Raw genomic sequence first — 21,244 nt, 5'->3', positions numbered from 1 at the left:
AAGAGAGGATGAATGTTGAGAAGAGGGGAGAATAAGGTAGGTGGGGATCCTGTGGGGTCCACAAATCCTGTGGGGTCCACAGATCCTGTGGGATCCACAGATCCTGAGGTGTCAGGGATTTACATCCCTGCACCAATTAGGCATGTAAAACGCCTTTGCATACAATTCTGGCGTTTAAATGCCGAAGTGATGCTTATGTTGGGCGTTCAACGCCCAATTGCAGCATGTTTCTGGCGTTGAACGCTAGTTCCATGCTTGTTTCTGGCGTTCAGCGCCAGCTCTCCTCAAGGTATGTTCTTGGCATTCAAACGCCAGGATGCTGCCTTTTTCTGGTGTTCAACACCAGATCCATGCTCTGTTCTGGCGTTGAACGCCAGCCAGATGCTCCTTACTGGCGTTTGAACGCCAGTAAGTCCTTCCTCCAGGGTGTGATTTTTCTTCTGCTATTTTTAATTCTGTTTTTAATTTTAGTATTTTTTTCGAGACTCCACATGATCATGAACCTAATAAAACATTAAAGAACAACAAAAGAAAAATAAAATTAGATAAATAAAAATTGGGTTGCCTCCCAATAAGCGCTTTTTTAATGTCACTAGCTTGACAGTGGGCTCTCATGGAGCCTCACACGTGATCAGGTCAATGTTGTAGACTCCTAACACCAAACTTAGAGTTTGGATGTGGGGATTCAACACCAAATTTAGACTTTGGCTATGGCCTCTCAACACCAAACTTAGAGTTTGATTATGGGGGCTTTGTTTGACTCTGTACTGAGAGAAGCTTTTCATGCTTACTCTCCATTGTTAAAGAAGAAGATCCTTGAGCCTTAAACACAAGGTAGTCCCCATTCAATTGAAGGACTAATTCTCCTCTGTTAACATCTATCACAGCTCCTGCTGTGGCTAGGAAAGGTCTTCCAAGGATGATGCATTTATCCTCCTCCTTCCTAGTGTCTAAGATTATGAAATTAGCAGGGATGTAAAGGCCTTCAACCTTTACCAACACATCCTCTACCAATCCATAAGCTTGTCTTACTGACTTGTCTGCCATTTGTAATGAAAATATGGCAGGCTGTACTTCAATGATCCCCAGCTTCTCCATTACAGAGAGTGACATAAGATTTATGCCTGACCTCAGGTCACACAAAGCTTTTTCAAAGATCATGGTGCCTATGGTGCAGGGTATTACGAATTTACCAGGATTTTGTTTCTTTTGAGGTAAAGTTTGGTGAACCCATGTATCTAGTTCACCATTGAGCAAGGGAGGTTCACCTTCCCAAGTCTCATTACCAAACAACTTGGCATTCAGCTTCATGATAGCTCCTAGATATTGAGCAACTTGCTCTCTAGTTACATATTCATCCTCTTTAGAGGAAGAATAGTCTTCAGAGCTCATGAATGGCAGAAGGAGGTTTAATGGAATCTCTATGGTCTCTTTATGAGCCTCAGCTTTCCTTTAGGTCCTCAATAGGGGACTCCTTCTTGCCTGAGAGACATCCCATGAGGTCTTCCTCATTGGGATTCACGTCCTCTCCTTCCTCCCTAGGTTCGGCCATTTTGATTAAGTCAATGGCCTTGCACTCTCTTTTTGGATTTTCTTCAGTATTGCTTGGGAGAGTACTAGGAGGAATTTCAGTTACTTTCTTACTCAGCTGGCCCACTTGTGCCTCCAAATTTCTGATGGAGGACCTTGTCTCACTCATGAAACTTAAAGTGGCCTTAGACAGATCAGAGACTAAATTTGCTAAGTTAGAGGTACTCTGCTCAGAATTCTCTGTCTGTTGTTGAGAAGATGATGGATAAGGCTTGATATTGCTGAGCTTATTTCTTCCACCATTATTAAAGCCTTGTTGGGGCTTTTGTTGATTCTTCCATGAGAAATTTGGATGAATTCTCCATGATGAATTATAGGTGTTTCCATAAGGCTCACCCATGTAATTTACCTCTGCCATTGCAGGATTCTCAGGATCATAAGCTTCTACTTCAGAAGATGTCTCTTTAGTACTGTTGGATGCATTTTGCCATCCATTCAGACTTTGAGAAATCATGTTGATTTGCTGAGTCAACATTTTGTTCTGAGCCAATATGGCATTCAGAGCATCAATTTCAAGAACTCCCTTCCTTTGTGGCGTCCCATTATTCACAGAATTCCTCTCAGAAGTGTACATGAACTGGTTATTTGCAACCATGTCAATAAGTTCTTGAGTTTCTGTAGGCGTTTTCTTTAGGTGAATGGATCCACCTATAGAATGGTCTAGTGACATCTTAGAGAACTCAGATAGACCATAATAGAATATATCTATCATGGTGCTTTCTGAAAACATGTCAGAAGGACATCTTTTGGTCATCTGCTTGTATCTTTCCCAAGCTTCATAGAGGGATTCACCATCTTTTTGTTTGAAGGTCTGAATATCCACTCTAAGCTTGCTCAGCTTTTGAGGAGGAAAGAACTTAGCCAAGAAGGCCGTGACCAGCTTATCTCAGGAGTTCAGGCTATCTTTAGGTTGAGAGTCTAACCATGCTCTAGCTTTGTCTCTTATAGCAAAAGGGAAAATCATGAGCCTGTAGACTTCAGGATCTACTCCATTAGTCTTAACAGTCTCACAGATCTGCAAGAACTCAGTCAAGAACTGGAAGGGATCTTCTGATGGAAGTCCATGAAACTTGCAGTTCTGTTGCATTAGAGCAACTAATTGAGGTTTCAGGTCAAAATTGTTTACTCCAATGGCAGGAATTGAGATGCTTCTTCCATCAAACTTGGACGTAGGTGCAGTATAATCACCAAGCATCCTTTTTGCATTATTGTTGTTGGGTTCGGCTGCCATCTCCTTTTCTTGTTCGAAAATTTTAGCAAGGTTGTCTCTGGATTGTTGTAATTTAGCTTCTCTTAGTTTTCTCTTCAGAGTCCTTTCAGGTTCTGGATCAGCTTCAACAAAAATGCCTTTTTCCTTGTTCTTGCTCATATGAGAAAGAAGAGAACAGAAAAGGAAGAGGAATCCTCTATGTCACAGTATAGAGATTCCTTTATGTTATGAGTTAATGATTTTTGAAAATTAAGATAAGAAATAAAATTAAAATTAAAATTTAAAACAATTAATTAATTAAAAAGAACTTTTGAAAAAGAGGGAGGTATTTTCGAAAATTAGAGAGAGAAAAGTTGTTAGGTGGTTTTGAAAAAGATATGAAATAAACAAAAAGTCAAATAGTTAGTTGAAAAAGATTTGAAAGTCAATTTTGAAAAGATAAGAAGATAAGAAGATATTTTGAAATCAAATTTTTGAAAAAAAAGATAAAATTTTGAAAAAGATATGATAAAAAGATATGATTAAAAAGATATGGTTGGAAAAGATTTAATTTTTAAAATTAAAATTAATTATTTGACTAACAAGAAACTAAAAGATATGATTCTAGAATTTAAAGATTGAACCTTTCTTAACAAGAAAGTAACAAACTTCAAATTTTTGAATCAATCATATTAATTGTTAGCATAATTTTCGAAAATAAAGATAAAACTAAGAAAAAGATATTTGAAAAATATTTTAAAGGATTTTCGTAAATTAATAAGAAAAAATGAAAAAGATTTAATTTTTGAAAAAGTTTTGAAAAGATAAGATTTTTAAAATTTGAAATTTTGACTTGACTTACAAGAAACAATTAATTTAAAATTTTTTTTGACTAAGTCAACCCAAATTTTCGAAATTTTGAGAGAAAAAAAGGGAAAAGATATATTTTTTATTTTTGAATTTTTTAATTATGAGAGAGAAAAACATAAAAAATGACTCACAACATGAAAATTATGAATCAAATCACATGATGCATGCAAAAACACTATGAATGTCAAGATGAACACCAAGAACACTTTAAAGATCATGATGAACATCAAGAACATATTTTTGAAAAATTTTTGATGCAAAGAAAACATGCAAGACACCAAACTTAGAAATTTGTAATGCTTAGACACCATGAATGCAAAAATGCACATGAAAAACATCAAAAGATACAAAACAAGAAAACATCAAGATCAAACAAGAAGATTTACCAAGAACAACTTGAAGATCATGAAGAACACATGCATGGATTTTCAAAAAATGAATAAATTTTTAGAAAAATGCAATTGACACCAAACTTAAAAGTTGACTCAAGACTCAAACAATAAACACAAAATATCTTTTATTTTTATGATTTTATTATTTTTTGTATTTTATTTTATATTTTTTCGAAAAACATATAGGAAAAAGAAAATAAGAAATTCAGAATTTTTTTTAAGAAGAATTCCAGGAATCTTTCAATGTTAGCCTAAAGTTCCGATCCAAGGGTTGGACATGGCTTAATAACCAGCCAGCTTTAGGATATAAATCAGACATACAACAGCTGATATTCCAATTAACTTGCCTCTATGCTGATGGTTGGAAGCCTCAATTCAAAAGAATTTTGGATATGGCTTTACAGCCAGCTAGGCTTCAACATGTTACCTTGAAACTCTAGAATTCATTCTTTAAAAATTTAGAAAATTTTCGAAAACAAAAGGAAAAATTTTTGAAAATTTTTTCGAGAATAAAACAAAAGGAAAATTACCTAATCTGAGCAACAAGATGAACCGTTAGTTGTCCAAACTCGAACAATCCCCGGCAACGGCACCAAAAACTTGGTGCACGAAATTGTGATCTCTTATAATGGCATTCAACTTGGTGTGCGCATTTACTAACTCAGCACTTTCTTCACAATCTCGCACAACTAACCAGCAAGTGCACTGGGTCGTCCAAGTAATAAACCTTTACGTGAGTAAGGGTCGATCCCACGGAGATTGTTCGTATGAAGCAAGCTATGGTCATCTTGTAAATCTCAATCAGGCGGATAATAAATGGGTATGGAGTTTTCGAATAATAATAACAAATAAACTGAAAATAAAGATAGAAATACTTATGTAAATCATTAGTTGGAATTTTAGATAGGCGTATGAAGATGCTGTGCTCCTTCTGAATCTCTCCTTTCCTACTGCCTTCATCCAATCCTTCTTACTCCTTTCCATGGCAAGCTGTATGTAGGGCATCACCGTTGTCAATGGCTACATCCCATCCTCCTAGTGAAAAAGGTCCAAATGCTCTGTCACGGCACGACTAATCATCTGTCGGTTCTCGATCATGTCGGAAGAGAATCCCTTGATTCTTTTGTGTTTGTCATCACGCCCAACAATCGCGAGTTTAAAGCTCGTCACGGTCATTCAATCCCGAAATCCTACTCGGAATACCACAGACAAGGTTTAGACTTTCTGGATTCTTATGAATGCCGCCATCAATTCTATCTTATACCACGAAGACTCTGATCTCACGGAATGGAAGGCTCGGTTGTCAGGCGAGAGCAACCATGCGTCGTGCATCAGGAATCCAAGAGATACACACTCTAGCTTTCGCTTGTAGAACGGAAGTGGTTGTCAGGCACGCGTTCATAGGGACGGATGATGATGAGTGTCACGGATCATCACATCCATCAGATTAAAGTACGAGTATTATCTTAGAACAGAAATAAGATTGAATTTGAATAAAAGATAGTAGTAATTACATCAAAACCCGAGGTACAACAGAGCTCCACACCCTTAATCTATGGTGTGTAGAAACTCTACCGTTGAAAATACATAAGTGATAAATGTTCAGGCATGGCCAAATGGCCAGCCCCCCAAAATGCGATCAATAGTCTCCTCAGATGAATAATGGAATAAAACCGAGACCAAAGATGTAACGTGGTCAAAAGACGTCAAATACAATAGTAAAATGTCCTTTTTATACTAGACTAGCTACTAGGGTTTACCAAAGTAAGTAATTGATGCAGAAATCCACTTCCAAGGCCCACTTGGTGTGTGCTTGGGCTGAGCTTGAACTTTACACACGCAGAGGCTTCTTTTGGAGTTAAATGCCAAGTTGTAATGTGTTTTTGGCGTTCAACTCTGGTTCGTGACGTGTTTCTGGCGTTTGACTCCAGAATGCAGCGTAGAACTGGCGTTGAGCGCCAGTTTGCGTCATCTAATCCCGAATAAAGTATGAACTATTATATATTTCTGGAAAGCTCTGAATGTCTACTATTTAACGCCATTGAGATCGTCCATTTGAAGTTCTGTAGCTCCAGAAAATCCATTTCAAGTGCAGGGAGGTCAGAATCCAATAACATCAGCAGTCCTTTATTAGCCTTTTATCAGAGTTTTGCTCAGGTCCCTCAATTTCAGCCAGAAAATACCTGAAATCACAGAAAAACACACAAACTCATAGTAAAGTCCAGAAATGTGAATTTAGCATAAAAACTAATGAAAAAATCCCTAAAAATAGCTAGATTATACTAAAAACAATCTAAAAATAATGCCAAAAAGCGTATAAATTATCCGCTCACCACCTCCTCTCTAGGCACGCATCTACGGATTATTTTGTCTGCACACCTTTTAAAGAGATATGGTTCATTATATAAGTAGTACATTGCATCAAAAACTAATTTTTTCGTTTGCTGTCTGCTGTACTTTTTGGGTATGAATCTCACAGCTTTATAGTTTGCAATGTCTGCGAACCATGGTGCTTCCTGAATAGCAAACAATTGCTCATCCAGAAAGGTTTTAGAGATCTCAGTAGGAAGGAGGGACGCTTCTGCTACTGGCTCTTTCCGGGACAGATGATCTGTTACTTGGTTCTCTGTCCCTATACTGCACCAATGGCATGGTCACTGGCATCACACATTAGTTCGAATGGTAATGTCCAGTCTGGTACAGAAATAACTGGTGTTATGACCAGCTTAGCTTTCAGAGTCTCAAACACCTGCAGACACTATGTGTCAAAGACAAATGGCGTGTCAGCAGCTAACAGATTACTTAGAGGTTTTGCAATTTTTGAAAAATCCTTTACAAACCTCCTATAGAATCCTGCATGCCCCAGAAAGCTTCTGATTGCCTTAACATTGGCAGGTGGTGGTAATTTTTCAATTACCTCTACCTTAGCTTGATCCACCTCTATTCCTTTGTTCGAAATTTTGTGCCCAAGGACAATTCCTTCAGTCACCCTAAAGTGACATTTCTCCTAGTTTAAAACCAGGTTGGTCTCTTGGCATCTTTTCAGAACAAGTGCTAGATGGTCAAGACAGGAGCTGAATGATTCTCCAAATACTGAGAAGTCATCCATGAATACTTCCAGAAAATTTTCTACCATATCAGAGAAGATGGAGAGCATGCACCTCTGAAAGATTGCAGGTGCATTGCACAGACCAAAAGGCATCCTTCTGTAGGCAAATACTCCAGATGGGCATGTGAATGCTGTTTTTTCTTGGTCCTGTGGATCTACTGCAATTTGGTTGTAACCTGGATAGCCATCCAAAAAGCAGTAGTAATCATGACCTGAAGTCTCTCTAGCATTTGTTCTATGAATCGTAAAGGAAAATGATCATCTCTGGTGGCTGTATTGAGCCTTCTGTAGTCAATACACATGCACCACCCTGTAACTATTCTTGTAGGAACCAGTTCATTCTTTTTATTATGAACCACTATCATGCCTCCCTTCTTGGGGACAACTTGGACAGGGCTCACCCATGGGCTATTAGAAATAGGATAAATAATCCCAGCCTCTAGTAATTTAGTGAGCTCTTTCTGCACCACCTCCTTCATGTCTAGATTCAGCCACCTTTGTGGTTGAACCACTGGCTTGGAATCATCCTCCAAGAGGATCTTGTGCATGCATCTGGCTGGGCTAATGCCCTTAAGATCACTTATGGACCTGAATTAGTGCTTTCTCTTCCTGTGGCTCTAAAGTAGAGCTTATGATCACCAGAAAGATGTCATCTTCTCCCAGAAATGCATATTTCAGGGATGGTGGTAGTGGTTTGAGCTTGGGTTTAGGAGGCTTCTCCTCTTCCGGGGAAGTTTTCAGAGGTTCTTCTGTTTTCTCTGGTTCCTTCAAATCAGGCTGAACATCTTTAAAGATGTCCTTTAGCTCTGATTCGAGACTCTCAGTCATATTGACTTCCTCCACCAGGGAGTCAATAATATCAACGCTCATCCAGTCTTTTGATGTGTTTGGATGCTGCATAGCTTCAACAGCATTCAGCCTAAACTCATCTTCATTGACTCTCAGGGTCACCTCCCCTTTTGGATGTCAATGAGGGTTCGTCTAGTTGCTAGGAAAGGTCTTCCTAGAATGAGAGTTGCACTCTTGTGCTCTTCCATCTCTAGCACTACAAAGTCAGTGGGAAAGGCAAATGGCCTAACTGTGACAATCATGTCCTCAATTATGCTTGATGGATATTTAATGGAGCCATCAGCAAGTTGGAGACATATTCGGGTTGGTTTGACTTCTTCGGTCAAGCCAAGCTTTCTAATAGTGGATGCAGGTATTAGGTTGATACTTGCCCCAAGATCACATAGAGCTGTCTTGGTACAGGTACCTTCTAATGTGCATGGAATCATAAAACTTCCAAGATCTTTAAGCATCTCTAGTAAGCTCTATAAAATGACTGCAATGCATTCTTCAGTGAGGAAGACTTTTTCAGTTTCCCTCCAATCCTTCTTATGACTTAAGATCTCTTTCATGAACTTAGCATAAGAGGGTATTTGCTCACGTGCCTCTGCAAACGGGATCTTTATTTCAAGAGTCCTGAGATAGTTTGCAAAGTGGGCAAATTGTTTATCCTGTTCCGCTTGGGTGAGTTTCTGAGGATAAGGCATCTTGGCTTTGCATTCTTCAACCTTACTTGCTGCAGGTTTATTTCCTACAGAAGTGGTTGGAGAAGCCTGCTTAAAGGGGTTGTTATCAGCACTTGCAGGTGTCTGATCCTTACTGGCATTGGAACGCCAGGGTTGGCAGCTGCATTGGCATTTAACGCCAGATTACTACCCTTTTCTAGCGTTTGAACGCCAGAATTGGCACCAGAATGGGTGTTTAACGCCAACTTCTGAGCCTTTTCTGGCGTTTGAACACCATAATCGTTCCTCTCCAGGCTCTTATTGTCCTCAGAGGGATTTTGGGTAGTGGATTGATCATCCTCTGTCAGATGTTCCTTTCTTTACTTTCTGCTTCTTTGAGTTGAGACATTCAATGTCTTTCCACTCCTTAAATGAACAGCTTAGCACTCTTTCATTATTTGTTTAGATAACTACTGTCTTGTCTGATCCAATTGTGCTTCCATATTCTTGTTAGCATTTTTAGTATCTTGTAACATTTCTTTGAATTCTGCTAACTATTTTGTTAGAAGAAGTATTTGCTGATTGAGTTCAGTAACTTGTTCTGGAGGACTATGTTCAGTGGATACTACTTTAGCCTCTTCTTCCATGTTCTTATGCTAGCTTTAGGTTGGTTGTTTAACCACCTCTTAGTTTGATCTTTTACAGCAAATGAAAACAGTAACAATCTGTAGACATCCTAAGCTACTTCCTTATCACGTACTGTGTCAGCAATTTATAGGAATTATGCCAGAAACTCAGTAGGTTCTTCCTGTGGAAGACCGAAATACTGGTAATTTTACTGCACCATGATAATGAGCTGAGGATTTAACGCAAAACTACTAGCTCTGATGGAGGGTATACAGATACTACTTCCATATGAAGCAGTAGTGGGGTTAGCATATGACCCCAGAGTCCTTCTGGACTGTTCATTTTCACTTAGGTCCATGATAGAGAAAGGGAGATGATGTAGATTGTAAATAAAAATTTTATTCTTTTATTTATTTATTTTTTGAATACCAAAAATTAAAAGGAAAATAAAATAAAATAAATGAAAAAATAAATATAAGCTAAAAAAATTAGAAAAATAAATAAAAGAAAATTGAAATATAAAATAATTAATTAATTAAAAAGATTTGAAAAATTTTAGATATGATTTTCGAAAATTGAGGAGAGAGAAAGTGGTTAGGAAGTTTTGAAAAAGATATGTCTTAAAATTAAAGATACTTGTAAGAAAATAAAATAAAATAAAATAAAAGATTTGAAAAAGGTATGATTTTAAAATTTGAGATTAGAAAAGATAAGTAAGATTTTCAAAAAAGATATGATTTTTGAAAAAGATTTGAATTTTGAAATTTTAAAACTAAGATAAGATAAAATAACAATTTTAAAATAAAAATCTGAATTTTTAAAGGTAAATTTCGAAAATCCAATAAAAATAAAGAGAAAAATATTTTTGAATTTAATGAGGAAAGAGAAAAACACACAAAAGACACAGGACTTAAAATATTTTAGATCTCATGCTCCTTGTTTTCAAAAATTTGGAGGAAAAACACCAAGGAACACCAAACTTGAAAATTTAAGGATCAAAACACAAAGAAGACTCAAGAACACTTTGAAAACTCACAAGAACAATAAGAACAAAATTCAAAGACTGAAGAACATAAAAAGAACACCAAACTTAAGATTTTTAGAAAACTGAAATTAAATTTTTGAAAATTAAAGAAAAATAACAAGAGAACACCAAACTTAAAAGTTTGACACAAAATTTAATCAAAGAAAAATTATTTTTGAAAAAGTTTTGAAAGGAAGATACCAAAAAGTAAAAAATTACTGTAATCAATAAATATTGGAACTCAAAGAAGCACCAAGTTACCAAGAACATAAACACAACACTATAGCCAATTGAGTTAGAAATTTAATGTGTTTTTGAAAAGGTATTTGATATTTTTTTAATACTGATAATCTGAAAATGCACAAGAAAATTAAGGAAAGACACAAAACAGGATATATTAAAGATCAAACAAGAAAAATAAATAAGAACAACTTGAAGGTCAAGAGAGAACAATGAACACAAATTCAAAAATATGAAGAACAAATAAGAACATGCAATTGACACCAAACTTAAAACATGAAATAAAACTCAAAGAAAAATTAAGAATTAATAAAGAAAATAAAATTTTTGAAAAAGAAAATAAAAGACTCAAATTTGATGACTCTATACCAAAAAAATATAAATTATTCCTAATCTAAGCAACAAGATGAACCGTCAATTGTCCAAACTCAAACAATCCCCAGCAATGGCACCAAAAACTTGGTGCACGAAATTGTGATTCACACTTTTCACAACTCCGCACAACTAACCAACAAGTGCACTGGGTCGTCCAAGTAATACCTTACGTGAGTAAGGGTCGATCCCACAGAGATTGCCGGCTTAAAGCAAGCTATGGTTATCTTATTATTCTTAGTCAGGATATCAATAACAATTCTTAGTTTTTTTTGTAAAAAGTGAAAGAACATGAAATAAATGGTACTTGTTATTCAGTAATGGAGAACAAGTTGAGGTTTTGGAGATGCTCTGCCCTCTGAATTTTTTGCTTTTCTACTACCTTCTTCTTCAAATGCACATGGCTCCTTTTATGGCAAGCTTTGTGTTGGTGGATCACCGTTTTCAATGGCTACCGTCCGTCCTCTCAGTGAAAATGGTCCAGGTATGTTTGCGCATGACTAATCATCTGTCGGTTCTCGCTTGTGTTATAATAGGATACATCTATCCATTTGCACACTGTCATTGCGCCCAACATTCGTGACTTTGAAGCTCGTCACAGTCATCCCTTCCCAAATCCTACTCAGAATACCACAGACAAGATTTTGACTTTTCGGATCTCAGGAATGCTGCCAATTGATTCTAGCCTTTACCACGAAGATTCTGGTCTCACGGATTTGAATGCTCTGTTGTCAAGAAAGGCAACCAAACTCGTGAATCAGGAGTCCAAGAGATACACACTCAACTGTGCCCCAATGATTACGTTGATCTCAGATAGAATAGAAGTGGTTGTCAAGCATGCGTTCATAGTTGTGAGAATGAAGATGAGTGTCACGAATCATCACATTCATCATATAGAAGTACGAGTGAATATCTTAGAACAGAGACAAGCGTGATTGAATAGAAACAGTAATAATTTCATTAATTCATCGAGACATAGCAGAGCTCCTCACCCCCAACCATGGGGTTTAGAGACTCATGCCGTTAAAAGTACAATAAGGAATGTAAAAAATGTCATGAGGTGCAAATTGAATCTCTAAAAGTAGTTTTATTACTAGACTAGTAACCTAGGTTTACAGAAAAAATGAGTAACTAAGTGCAGATAGTGCAAAAATCCACTTCCGGAGCCCACTTGGTGAGTGCACTACAAGAAAATAGTCTATTGCCACTCTTTTAAAGCGTGGCAAAAAGCTGAAAAAAGCATGGCGATAGCTTTTCGCCACGCTTTTTGAGCTATCACCACGCTTTTGAAATGGTGGCCTCTACAAGGGTGGCGGATGCTCTGTCGCCACGCTTTTTCAAACCTATCGCCACGCTTTTTTTTGACACGCTTTTTATAAGTTGTCACATTTAAAAGCATGGCCATAGGTAGGAGATATGGCCACGCTTTTAATGCATGGCCGTATGTGAAAGATATGGCCACACTTTTAAAGCGTGGCCGTATGTGAAAAGCGTGGCCTTATATGAAAGATATGGCCACGCTTTTAAAGCATGGCAATAGAAGGAGATACAGCCACGCTTTGGAATCGTGGCAATAGAGGGAGATACGGCCACGCTTTTAAAACGTGGCAATAGAGGGAGATACGGCCACACTTTAGATAAAAGCGTGGCAATAACAACAGATGCAGCCATTAAATTACAAAGCTCACTATCATGGCTGTCATGTTGAGAAAGAAATTCTACTGAAGTTCACATATCAAATACCCAACACATTCAGAATTGTATCAAAGTTAATATTAATTATTAAGAGTTAAATCCAAAATAAACTGTCTTACACCAGTAATCAAATCATTCCATTTGTAGTATCTTTCTATTATCTACTGTACCATAACCAAAATAATCATTCTAAAGACATCAATTGAAACCTAAAAGGTTGTCAAGAACTATACAATGGCATAGGAAACTTGAACAATAGTAACCTAGTAACACAAGGTGTATTCCGAAGCGATCAAGAAGCATGAAATCAATCAGCCTAAGCATGTGCACCACGGATGCGGCGAATAAGCTGAATGTCTTTGGGCATTATGGTGACCTCTTGGCATGGATGGCACACAAGTTGGTGTCCTCAAACAAACCAACCAAGTAGGCTTCAGCAGCTTCGTGGAAAGCAAGGACAGCATGGTTTTGGAACCTCAAATCAGTCTGCAAACATAATAAATCAATCAATAAATAGGAATCATTACATATTTTATAGCCAAAAATAACCCAACGCACCAGGACTAAGATAAAAAGGGGTTAATTAGACTGGCTTAATAATACACACTAGAGGATTGTGAACAATAAGGTGATGCACTAGTCCATCAAAGATATTTTATCCTTATGATGATGTCATTTACTGCCATCTTGTGTTACAAAGTTCTTCATATTTGTTTTAGTAATATTCATTGAAAAATTCAAATGATAAAGATACTTTCTGTCCAATCAAAATTTTTCGAACACTATTATCGGCAGCAATTTTAATTATAATCTGAAGTAAATAAGAACAGCAACAGAAACAGAGACATGGTAAGCAATTTTCTTAACAAAATTAAATTTGATAGCTAAAATAATGCATTCAAAAGCTAGACCTGCGCAGCTTAAAATTAAATTAAATAGTTTTCTATTACAGATCCCACTGATGACAGGGCTTCCATTTGGTATTGCAGGATAGCACACTCTCTGCATATATCAGCAATTCAATTTGACTAAACACACAATATACATTGAACAATTCCAAAACCCTCGCCTATCAAAGAAAGAAAAAGTTAACCAAAACTCGAAACACACACATGGCACAACTGAAACAAAGTTCACACCAAACCCAAACTTCTTGTGCCTGCTTTATCTCATTTTATTCTAAATTACATTTACTCACAGCATTTATATCTTGTTTTACCCTATTTATTAATGCTCTATTGATAATAATGCTTTTCTACTGATCATGCATCCTGGAAATTCATTTTCCAAGGTTACACTTCCTTTAAAAACCTATACTTTTCTGTAAGGTAAATGTTTAGGGTCTATGGTAGGAAGAAAAAGAAGAAGGGAATGAGAGGAAGGGAAAGGGATTCTTCTAGTGACGTAGAGTGACATTATATTTTGACATCTCAAAACATCAAATGTTAGTTGGAACAGTATCATACTGATGAGCGGATAATTTATACGCTTTTTGGCATTATTTTTAGATAGTTTTTAGTATAATCTAGCTATTTTTAGGGGATGTTTTCATTAGTTTTTATGCTAAATTCACATTTCTGGATTTTACTATGAGTTTGTGTGTTTTTCTATTATTTCAGAAATTTTCTGGTTGAAATTGAGGGACTTGAGCAAAACTCTGATAAAAGGCTAATAAAAGACTGCTGATGCTATTGGATTCTGACCTCCCTGCACTCGAAATGGATTTTCTGGAGCTACAGAACTTCAAATGGCGCGCTCTTAACGGCGTTGGAACATAGACATCTAGAGCTTCTCAGCAATATATAATAGGCCATACTTTATTCGGGATTAGACGACGGAACCTGGTGCTCAATTCCGGTTCTACGCTGCATTCTGGAGTCAAACGCCAGAAACACATCACGAACCAGAGTTGAACGCCAAAAACACATTACAACTTGGCGTTCAACTCTAAAAGAAGCCTCTGCACGTGTAAAATTCAAGCTCAGCCCAAGCACACACCGAGTGGGCCCTGGAAGTAGATTTCTGGATCAATTACTTACTTATGTAAACCCTAGTAGCTAGTCTAGTATAAATAGGACATTTTAATATTGTATTAGTCGTCTTTTTGACCACGTTACATCTTTGGTCTCGGTTTTATTCCATTATTCATCTGAGGAGACTATTGATCACGTTTTGGTGGGCTGGCCATTCGGCCATGCCTAAACCTTCATCACTTATGTATTTTCAACAGTAGAGTTTCTACACACCATAGATTAAGGGTGTGGAGCTCTGTTGTACCTCGAGTTTTAATGCAATTACTACTATCTTTTATTCAAATTCAATCTTATTTTTGTTCTAAGATACTACTCGTACTTTAATCTGATGGATATGATGATCCGTGACACTCATCATCATCCGCCCCTATGAACGCGTGCCTGACAACCACTTCCGTTCTACAAGCGAAAGCTAGAGTGTGTATCTCTTGGATTCCTGATGCACGACGCATGGTTGCTGTCGCCTGACAACCGAGCCTTCCATTCCGTGAGATCAGAGTCTTCGTGGTATAAGCTAGAATTGATGGTGGCATTCATGAGAATCCGAAAAGTCTAAACCTTGTATGTGGTATTCCGAGTAGGATTCTGGGATTGAATGACTGTGACGAGCTTCAAACTCACGATTGTTGGGTGTGATGACAAATGCAAAAGAATTAGGAGATTCTATTCCAACATGATCGAGAACCGACAGATGATTAGCCGTGCCGTGACAGAGCATTTGGACCTTTTTTACTGAGAGGATGGTATGTAGCCATTGACAACGGTGATGCCCTACATACAGCATGCCATGGAAAGGAGTAAGAAGGATTGGATGAAGGCAGTAGGAAAACAGAGATTCAGAAGGAGCACAGCATCTTCATACGCCTATCTGAAATTCCCACCAATGATTTACATAAGTATTTCTATCTTTATTTTCAGTTTATTTATTATTATTATTCGAAAACTCCATACCCATTTATTATCCGCCTGACTGAGATTTACAAGATGACCGTAGCTTGCTTCATACCAACAATCTCCGTGGGATCGACCTTACTCACGTAAAGGTTTATTACTTGGACGACCTAGTGCACTTGCTGGTTAGTTGTGCGAGGTTGTGTAGAAAGTGCTGAGTTAGTAAATGCACACACCAAGTTGAATGCCATTATAAGAGATCACAATTTCGTGCACCACATTTTTGGCGCCGTTGCCGGGGTTTGTTCGAGTTTGGACAACTGACGGTTCATCTTGTTGCTCAGATTAGGTAATTTTCTTTTTTGTTTTATTTTCGAAAAAATTTTCAAAAATTTTTCCTTTTGTTTTCAAAAATTTTCTAAATTTGTAAAGAATGAATTCTAGAGTTTCATGGTAACATGTTGAAGCTTGGCTGGCTGTAAAGCCATATCCAAAATTCTTTTGGATTGAGGCTTCCAACCATCAGCATAGAGGCAAGTTAATTGGAATATCAGCTGTTGTATGTCTAATTTATATCCTAAAGCTGGCTGGCTATTAAGCCATGTCCAACCCTTGGATTGGAGCTTTAGGCTAACAATGAAAGATTCATGGAATTCTTCTTAAAAAAAATTTTGAATTTCTTATTTTCTTTTCCTATATGTTTTTTGAAAAAATATAAAATAAAATACAAAAAATAATAAAATCATAAAAATCAAAAATATTTTGTGTTTCTTGTTTGAGTCTTGAGTCAACTTTTAAGTTTGGTGTCAATTGCATTTTTCTAAAAATTTATGCATTTTTCGAAAATCCGTGCATGTGTTCTTCATGATCTTTAAGTTGTTCTTGGTAAATCTTCTTGTTTGATCTTGATGTTTTCTTGTTTTGTATCTTTTGATGTTTTTCATGTGCATTTTTGCATTCATAGTGTCTAAGCATTGCAAATTTCTAAGTTTGGTGTCTTGCATGTTTTCTTTGCATCAAAATTTTTTCAAAAATATGTTCTTGATGTTCATCATGATCTTTAAAGTGTTCTTGGTGTTCATCTTGACATTCATAGTGTTCTTGCATGCATCATGTGATTTGATTCATAATTTTCATGTTATGAGTCATTTTTTATGTTTTTCTCTCTCATAATTAAAAAATTCAAAAATCAAAAAAATATATCTTTTCCCTTTTTTTCTCTCAAAATCTCGAAAATTTGGGTTGACTTAGTCAAAAAAATGTTTTTAAATTAATTGTTTCTTGTAAGGCAAGTCAAATTTTCAAATTTTAAAAATTTTATATTTTCAAAACTTTTTCAAAAATTAAATCTTTTTCAATTTTTCTTATTAATTTACGAAAATCCTTTAAAATCTTTTTCAAAAATCTTTTTCTTAGTTTTATCTTTATTTTCGAAAATTATGCTAACAATTAATATGATTGATTCAAAAATTTAAAGTTTGTTACTTTCTTGTTAAGAAAGGTTCAATCTTTAAATTCTAGAACCATATCTTTTAGTTTCTTGTTAGTCTAGTAATTAATTTTAATTTTAAAAATTAAATCTTTTCCAACCATATCTTTTTAATCATATCTTTTTCAAAATTTTATCTTTTTTTTTCGAAAATTTGATTTCAAAATTGACTTTCAAATCTTTTTCAACTAACTATTTGACTTTTTGTTTATTTCTTATCTTTTTCAAAACCACCTAATAACTTTTCTCTCTCTAATTTTCGAAAATACCTCCGTCTTGTTCAAAAAAATTTTTAATTAATTAATTATTTTAAATTTTAATTTTAATTCTATTTCTTATCTTAATTTTCGAAAATCATTAACTCCTTTTCAAAATTATTTTCGAAAACTTCTGTCTCTCGTCTTTTTCTATTTATTTATTCATTTACTAACACTTCTCTTCATCTCAAATCTCTGCCCCTATCCTCACCCTTGTGTTTGGATTCTCCTTTTTTTTATTCCCTTCTTCTTCTACAAACATAAAGGAATCTCTATACTGTGACAAAGAGGATTCCTCTTCCTTTTTTGTTCTCTTTTTTCTCATATGAGCAGGAACAAGAAAAAAGGCATTCTTGTTGAAGCTGATCCAGAACCTGAAAGGACTCTGAAGAGAAAACTAAGAGAAGCTAAATTACAACAATCCAGAGACAACCTTGCTGAAATTTTTGAACAAGAAAAGGAGATGGCAGCCGAACCCAACAACAATAATGCAAGAAGGATGCTTGGTGATTATACTGCACCTACGTCCAAGTTTGATGGAAGAAGCATCTCAATTCTTGCCATTGGAGCAAACAATTTTGAGTTAAAACCTCAATTAGTTGCTCTAATGCAATAGAACTGCAAGTTTCATGGTCTTTCATCAGAAGATCCCTACCAGTTCTTGACTGAGTTCTTGCAGATCTGTGAGACTATTAAGACTAATGGAGTAGATCCTGAAGTCTATAGGCTCATGCTTTTCCCTTTTGCTGTAAGAGATAGAGCTAGAACATGGTTGGACTCTCAACCTAAAGATAGCCTGGACTCATGGGATAAGCTGGTCACGGCCTTCTTGGCTAAGTTCTTTCCTCCTCAAAAGCTGAGCAAGCTTAGAGTGGATGTTCAAACCTTCAAACAAAAAGATGGTGAATCCCTCAATGAAGCTTGGGAAAGATACAAGCAGATGACTAAAAGATGTCCTTCTGACATGTTTTCAGAATAGACCATGATAGATATATTCTATTATGGTCTATCTGAGTTCTCTAAGATGTCACTGGACCATTTTGCAGGTGGATCCATTCACCTAAAGAAAACGCCTGCAGAAGCTCAAGAACTTATTGACATGGTTGCAAATAACCAGTTCATGTACACTTCTGAGAGGAATTCCGTGAATAATGGGACGCCACAAAGGAATGGAGTTCTTGAAATTGATGCTCTGAATGCCATATTGGCTCAGAACAAAATGTTGACTCAGCAAGTCAACATGATTTCTCAAGTCTTAATGGATGGCAAAATGCATCCAACAGTACTAAAGAGACATCTTCTGAAGTAGAAGCTTATGATCCTGAGAATCCTGCAATGGCAGAGGTAAATTACATGGGTGAACCTTATAGAAACACCTATAATTCATCATGGAGAAATCATCCAAATTTCTCATGGAAGGATCAATAAAAGCCCTAACAAGGCTTTAATAATGGTGGAAGAAATAGGCTCAGCAATATCAAGCCTTATTCATCATCTTTTCAGCAACAGACAGAGAATTCTGAGCAGAGTACCTCTAACTTAGCAAATTTAGTATCTGATCTGTCTAAGGCATTTCATGAGTGAGACAAGGTTCTCCATCAGAAATTTGGAGGCACAAGTGGGCCAACTGAGTACGAAAGTAACTGAAACTCCTCCTAGTACTCTCCCAAGCAATACTGAAGAGAATCCAAAAAGAGAGTGCAAGGCCATTGACATAATCAAAATGGACGAACCTAGGGAGGAAGGAGAGGATTTGAATCCCAATGAGGAAGACCTCATGGGACGTCTCTCAGGCAAGAAAGAGTCCCCTATTGAGGACCTAAAGGAAGCTGAGGCTCATATAGAGACCATAGAGATTCCATTAAACCTTCTTCTGCCATTCATGAGCTCTGAAGACTATTCTTCCTCTGAAGAGGATGAAGATATAATTGGAGAGCAAGTTGCTCAATATCTAGGAGCTATCATGAAGCTGAATGCCAAGTTGTTTGGTAATGAGACTTGGGAAGGTGAACCTCCCTTGCTCATTGGTGAACTAGATACATGGGTTCAGCAAACTTTGCCTCAAAAGAAACAAGATCCTGGTAAATTCGTAATACCCTGCACCATAGGCACCAGATCTTTGAAAAATCTCTGTGTGACCTGGGGTCAGGCATAAATCTTATGTCACTCTCTGTAATGGAGAAGCTGGGGATCATTGAGGTATAGCCTGCCATATTTTTATTGCAAATGGCTGACAAGTCAGTAAGACAAGCTTATGGATTGGTAGAGGACGTGTTGGTAAAGGTTGAAGGCCTTTACATCCCTGCTGATTTCATAATCTTAGACACTAGGAAGGAGGAGGATAAATGCATCATCCTTGGAAGACCTTTCCTAGCCACAGCAAGAGCTGTGATAGATGTTAACAGAGGAGAATTAGTCCTTCAATTGAATGGGGACTACCTTGTGTTTAAGGCTCAAGGATCTTCTTCTTTAACAATGGAGAGTAAGCATGAAAAGCTTCTCTCAGTATAGAGTCAAACAAAGCCCACACAATCAAACTCTAAGTTTGGTGTTGATAGGCCACAGCCAAACTCTAAGTTTGGTGTTGAATCCACACATCCAAACTCTAAGTTTGGTTTTGGGAGTCTACAACATTGACTTGATCACCTGTGAGGCTCCATGAGAGCCTACTGTCAAGTTAGTCACATTAAAGAAGCACTTATTGGGAGGCAACCCAATTTTTATTGATCTAATTTTATTTTTCTTTTATTGTTCTTTATTGTTTTATTAGGTTCATGATCATGTGGAGTCACGAAAAAAATACTAAAATTAAAAACAAAATAAAAAATAGCACAAGAAAAATCACACCCTGGAGGAAGGACTTACTGGCGTTCAAACGCCAGTAAGGAGCATCTGGCTGGCGTTCAATGCCAGAACAGAGCATGGATTTGGCGTTGAATGCCAGAAACAAGCAGCATCCTGGCGTTTGAACGCCAGGAACATACCCTGAGGAGAGCTGGCACTAAACGCCAAAAAACAAGCATGGAACTGGCGTTCAACGCCAGAAACATGCTGCAATTGGGCGTTGAACGCCCAACATAAGCATCACTTCGGCGTTTAAATGCCAGAATTATATGCAAAGGTGTTTTACATGCCTAATTGGTGCAGGGATGTAAATCATTGACACCTCAAGATCTGTGGACCCCACATGATCATCTCAGGATCTGTGGATCCCACAGGATCCCTACCTACCTCAACTCACCTTCTCTCCTCTTCTTCACATTCATCCTCTCTTCCCCATAAACTCTCTTCCCCATAAACACTCTTCCCCAAAAACCCTTCACCAATCACCTCAATCTCTCTTTCCAATTACCCCCTTCACCACTCACATCCTTCCACTCTTCCCCATAAACCCCACCTACCTTCAAAATTCAAAATCACTTTCTTTATTTTTCACACAACCCAACCCCCTCTTCTACACCTTGGCTGAATACACCTCCCCCCACTCTCCTCCATATTTCTCTTCCTCTTCTTATTTTTTTTCTTCTTTTGCTCGAGGGCGAGCAATATTCTAAGTTTGGTGTGGTAAAAGCATAGCTTTTTGTTTTTCCATAACCACCTATGGCACCTAAGACCGGAGAAACCGCTAGAAAAGGAAAAGGGAAGACAAAAGCTCCCACCTCCGAGTCATGGAAGATGGAGAGATTCATCTCCAAAGCCCATCAAGACCACTTCTATGATGTTGTGGCCAAGAAGAAGGTGATCCCTGAGGTCCCTTTCAAGCTCAAGAAAAATGAGTATCCAGAGATCCGACATGAGATCCAAAGAAGAGGTTAGGAAGTTCTGACCAACCCCATTCAACAAGTCAGAATCTTAATGGTTCAAGAGTTCTATGCCAATGCATGGATCACTAGGAACCATGACCAAAGTATGAACCCGAATCCGAAGAATTATCTTTCAATGGTTCCGGGGAAATACTTAGATTTTAGTCCAG

At 37.1% G+C, this 21,244-nt stretch overlaps 2 non-coding genes across 2 annotated transcripts; one reads left to right on the top strand and one right to left on the bottom strand.

The window, feature by feature from the left end:
* Window positions 1-2,318: 2,318 nt before the first annotated feature.
* Window positions 2,319-2,422, top strand: LOC127747834 (small nucleolar RNA R71). Its single transcript, XR_008009781.1, has one exon. It is a non-coding gene; the product is annotated as a small nucleolar RNA R71 (small nucleolar RNA).
* A 15,711-nt stretch (window positions 2,423-18,133) lies between these two features.
* On the bottom strand, window positions 18,134-18,237 carry LOC127748165 (small nucleolar RNA R71). Its single transcript, XR_008010108.1, has one exon. It is a non-coding gene; the product is annotated as a small nucleolar RNA R71 (small nucleolar RNA).
* Window positions 18,238-21,244: the final 3,007 nt, after the last annotated feature.

Source organism: Arachis duranensis, chromosome 5, assembly GCF_000817695.3.
Source record: "Arachis duranensis cultivar V14167 chromosome 5, aradu.V14167.gnm2.J7QH, whole genome shotgun sequence".
NCBI classification, from domain to species: domain Eukaryota; kingdom Viridiplantae; phylum Streptophyta; class Magnoliopsida; order Fabales; family Fabaceae; genus Arachis; species Arachis duranensis.
The sequence above is the reverse complement of the archived record's forward strand: the minus strand, read 5'-3'. Positions and strand labels throughout refer to the sequence as shown.